The sequence below is a fragment of the Dermacentor andersoni genome, chromosome 2 (genome assembly GCF_023375885.2).
Source record: "Dermacentor andersoni chromosome 2, qqDerAnde1_hic_scaffold, whole genome shotgun sequence".
In the NCBI taxonomy this organism is placed as follows: domain Eukaryota; kingdom Metazoa; phylum Arthropoda; class Arachnida; order Ixodida; family Ixodidae; genus Dermacentor; species Dermacentor andersoni.
In genome coordinates this window covers 172,471,810-172,476,998 of record NC_092815.1, presented here as the reverse complement: position 1 = coordinate 172,476,998, position 5,189 = coordinate 172,471,810, and the positions used below count along the sequence as shown (strand labels likewise).

Sequence of the window (5,189 nt, the reverse complement as noted above, 5' to 3'; positions counted from 1 at the left end):
TCTTCATGTGGAATGTGATCTCCAGCTCTTCAACATCGGAAATCACATACCAACAAGCTTTTCCCTGCAATTCATGACGGTTCTACCCGTAGTAACTATTTGTTGCGTTCTCCAGTTTGTCTCTATGGCTTACTTTTTGCTGCTTCCTTCATGGCAGTATGTAGCAATAAACGCAGAATTATAACAATAAACGCAAAATTCACTTCTAAATTATTTGTTCTTCGAAGCGCAACAGGAAGATAAACCAAACGCTTTCTTTGCTCGCGCATAAACGACGTTATTGTTCGGCAATCTCAAGCGCAAACGTGAGGTTTGGAGAATTCGCAATAGGTACAAAATAAACAACTGTCAGAAAGTGTGTCATTTACGCTGCCGGCCGATTTGAAAGCCCACCCAGTATATTCTCGCACTCGGCAAAGGTTGATGAGCTTTGTAATATTGTGGTTGATTTATTCTGATTACATTGAAAATGTTCGCAACTGTTGTGTCGCCGGCTTGTCCACAAATAATAGATTGTCTACGAGCAAAGGATGCCACTTTGAGTTGATATGAAAAAGAAACAAAGAAACCGTCCGGCAATAAAGTCCATTTGGTCAACATGTTCAAACATCAAAACTCAGTGTAGAAAATAAAACAGCACACTCATAAATCTGTGACCCACACAGAATGCTGCAGCATAACAATAATAAACAATGGACATAGTGTTTTAATACATAGATACAAGGCCCCTTTAAGTAAAGAAGGTTATTAAAGTTTTCGCCGCTTTATGATGTAATGATACCTTATCGCATAGCCCAAGGAACATTTCTATGCTGAAAGGATGATTAAGAAATTTCCTCAATATTGTCCTCGAAGCACATCTTTGCTGTTTAAACTTGGAACACCTTAATAAAATATGTTCTACGTTTTTCCATGAATACGTGCACGTGCAACAAGGCATAGCTTGACGACGTATACGATACAAAAACGTACCTGTATACGTCACCTCTAACCTGATACGATAATTGACACAATCTTTGTCACGGCAAGCACCAACAGTGATCGCAAACTGTAAATGGAGGTCAACTCTCTACCGGGGACTGTTAATGTTTTTAATACAACCATAAAATACAAATCTGTCATTTTTCTTGTCACAAACAGCTAATAGAGTCAACAAGAAAAAACATGTACACTGCAAGATTAAGTATTACAAATGGGTGCTAGTTTTCTCCTGTTCACAAAGAAGAAGAAAGATAAGAATAGAAACCAAAGCAAGGCATGAAGAAGAAAAATACGAGGGGGCCTTTCAGCTATTCATTTTAATGTGGACGATAGATATAACCTTTATGACTGCTGCTTTTATGCAGCCATTTTGAACTGGTAGACAGTCTCACAAATCTGGCAGCTTTCTTGCGCAGGATAGCAAAATAGGTGGCTTATGTTGAAATAAAAGCTCGAAGGTAATCACATATTGTGTCTTCCTCGCATGACAGAAGCATTGGAGGGTGAAAAAGAAATGTACCCATTTGTTAAAGTTCAGTATTAAATCGCGTGTTGCATTTCAAGATACAATAGGATAAATCTGAAGTCTTCTGCGAGGTAAATGTTGGTGGAAACTTAGTGACGCTTTCCAGCAGTCGCCATGCTTTCTAGACTTGTGGCATACTTCCCGAACTTGTTACAGTTTCTGTCTATAACAACTTTACTTGAATATCTCGATACATTTGCCACTTCTGATGGCTCGAATTAGCACTTCGCGGCTTGCCCATTCTGGCATACACAAGTCGGCACAGCTCTGGCACAGGTCTGGCATACACACGTATGGCACCTCGGTCGCCGGTTCACCCTGCGTCCGTGAAATGGACCACTAAAAGAAGTAGGCTGGCGGCTTTAAAAAAGCCCCAAAAACGTTCTGCCAAGCTTGAAAATTTTTAATTTTGGTCGTCGAATACTGCGATAAAAATGCGCGAAGTGAGATTCATTTGCTTTATATTCGTGCTAATAGACATAAGCTCTCCAGCTTATGCTACAGCTCGAGGGTATAGTTTTTCTTGGCAGCCACAGTATCAGTTTAAAAGAAAATGCTATAGTCTAGTCAGTATGTGAAGTATTTGTGTTACTTGCGCCATCAATATTTTTACTCAAATTTGGGAAACATTTAAAATTGAGAACAACCCAAGCATTAGGTTTATAACTATGCATTAAACTAAATTAAGATTATGCAATGTTCACCTAATAAAACATCTCAACCGGACAAAATAGATGTATTATACACTGCTTTGAAATATGCCATACATGGTGAGTATGACTTTTGTGAACCCCTCCTACGCAATGAAGCAGTCACTTTCCAAATTCATAAATCACCCACCGTGGCTGCTAAGTGGCTATGGCGTTGGTCTCCTAAGGACGAGGTCGCGGGATTGAATCTTGGCCCTGGTGGCCGCATTTTGATACGGGTGAAATGCGAAAACAACAGTGCACTTAGATTTAGGTGAAAGTTAAAGAACTCAAGGTGGTCCCAATTTCCGGAGTCCTTCACTACGATGTACCTCATAATTAGATCGTAGTTTTGGCATGTAAAACTCCAGAATTCTTCTTTAATTCATTATTCAACATGCTTGATATGCTATTGCAGACCTACCATATTTATCATTGGTGGAGAGCTAAGGAATGGTAAACTGCGCGCTTAATTTTTTAAACTTACCACTATTCGGAAATTGATGTAAGCAATTGTATCACGTAATTTAAAGATCTTTCGCCACTAGAATTTGACTTTATCTCTCAAACACAACACATTACATTCAAATAGGTCTAGGAGTTGTCTCATAAAAAGATTTGTTGTTTTACACGTTCTCGAATTCCGAAATAGGAAGTTGGCGCGGATTTACAGCGTCCCCTATATAGGAAAAAAGTCAAATCACATTAACCAGCCTCCTCAAAATTGGTACACTAGTTGCTCAGAACTACGATACCTCCATTCCGGTGTGCTTTTGGTACAAGCAAGGGAGCTAAAGCTTCCTCTTAAGCATAGCCTATAACGTTAGGCTTCCGCTAACAAATTAACATTTGTTATTAACGGCACATATAAACACCTACAAAATACTTGTACTTTCTCTACAATATGCAAAATACATCGAGAGTTAGCAGAATTAACGCAAGAAAGAAATATTTGTCTTAAATTTTAAACTAAATGGGGAAAACACTACGCACAAAACTGGAAGTGGGCTTCGCTATAAACCACCGCTGCTTTCATTTGGAATCTATACAAGCAGTTCCCTTCCTATAAGAATAATGGACTTTCAAAGTACATATAATAACATTCGAACGACATGGAGAAGATTAGCTTAATTAAGCATGGCCCATGTGCCAGGATGAACCATTGCTGTACATTTCATTTGATTTGAATCACGCGTGTACCACCACAGCAGCGGGAAAGCGAGCCACGTGCCAAACTTCTTCCTCATCCTGTGTTCCTGCTCTGAACCTGCAAATAACGCTTGTCGGTCATCCAGTGTTGGGTGAAGATGATTTAGCCAGAAACTTTGTCCCCAGCATCAAAATATAGCAGTAATTTTTTTTCCTGGTTTGTCGCCTGTAGGCAACACTCTTCAATACAGGGTTCAGCATACAGGGTGTCCCAGCTAACTTTCAGCTAACTTGTCCCAGCCAGAGTTCAAAAATATGCGGACGCCACGTAGCTAGACAGAGCAAAGGTAATCCTGTTTACCGTCGTTTGGAGATGCTAAAGCTATATTTTTAACCCCGCCAAATTATATAATTAGTCATAATTATTTGATCAACTTCTGAAATATTATTTGATTAAATGTGTCAATGGGGAAATTGCGGAGTGACATAAAAAACTGCCGATACAGATTTCTGTTCCTCAATGCGTGCTAAATAAATGTGTTTTTCCGAGAAGTCTCGTCGCTCGGGCGAAGGAGGCAGCCCAAGCCAGAGGGTTCTTGGAGTAAGGAATCCTCCCACCTAGGGTGAACCGGGTCCTGACCCGGATTACTGTTCCAAAAATTTAAGTTTAGTTCTCTCTCTCCGAGCGTGAAAGAAGCCCGCGAATACACGCAAACTGCCTCGAGCGGCCAGTGGCGCTGCAATATTGCGTGCATTCGCGGGCTTCTTTCGTGGTCGGAAAATACTTTTACGTAGCACGTAATGAGCAACAAAAATCTGCACCGGGAGCTTTTCATTTGATGTCTAATTTTCTCATTGACGCTCTTTATGTAAATAGAATATTCTAGAAGTTATGAACTAATTAAGAATAATTGTGGAATTAGGCCGAATGAAAAGAAATAATTTGAGTATCTCCAAGCGACGGCAAACAACATTATCTTGGTTTTGCCCATCTGCCTGGCATTCGCATATTTTTGAACTCCGGCTAAAGTTAACTGGGACCCCCTGTATATAGATCGCAATTAATGACTTGACTGCTATTCCGAAGGAGCTGCCCGAAACGAGTTACCAGCGACGATGAGCACTAGTTACTGTCATACACGTCCGCATTTCCTGTCTTTCGAATCAACTCTTATACTATTGCTATCCTCTCGGTTGTGTCAGATTTTGATGCCACGTTCAGTGGTCCTTCTATTTTGTTATCAAGTTCCAGTGTTTGATCATTCTGCATGGTGTCAATATTTTATTGTGAAATATATGAACACTCCAGATGAATTTTTGCCGTCGGCTTCACCGTGATGTCAAGTATAAAGTCTAAGGGCGAGAACGCCTTCGCCGCTAGCGTGTGCTGTATGAGCGAGGGAAAGCACGCGAAGGGAGCCGACGATCGCATCTCAGTCTGGCACGCGCGAGGGAGAAAGGCGGAGAGCAAACGCGCCGTCGTCCGTCGCCCGAACGACCGTGGGGTGATGGGAGAGAGGGAGCTCGGATTTTCTGGAACAAAATCAATTGCGCACAGAATAAGACTTCATGCATTCTATAATCCAGTGCAGTGTGTACATACCGATGAAGATTCCGTGACATCGCATCTTTATCTGAAAGTACTCTTAAGACTTTCACCACATTTGCGCCCGCTGCGAACATAACTTGGTTTCTCTTTGTTATCTCTTCTGAAGCAGTTCATTGATATTTACTTATTATCTATGCGAGCGTTTTTTCTTCGCTGGCAGTGATATTGTGAGTCGCGGGATGACCATTCCTAATTTATGGTTTACTCGGCAATAGAGTCGTGACGTCGGCTTAGC

At 41.0% G+C, this 5,189-nt stretch overlaps 1 non-coding gene across 1 annotated transcript; it reads left to right on the top strand.

Annotated features, from left to right (window-relative positions):
- Positions 1 to 3,272: 3,272 nt before the first annotated feature.
- Positions 3,273 to 3,380, top strand: LOC126541031 (U6 spliceosomal RNA). Its single transcript, XR_007601612.1, has one exon. It is a non-coding gene; the product is annotated as a U6 spliceosomal RNA (small nuclear RNA).
- The last annotated feature ends 1,809 nt before the right edge of the window (positions 3,381 to 5,189 follow it).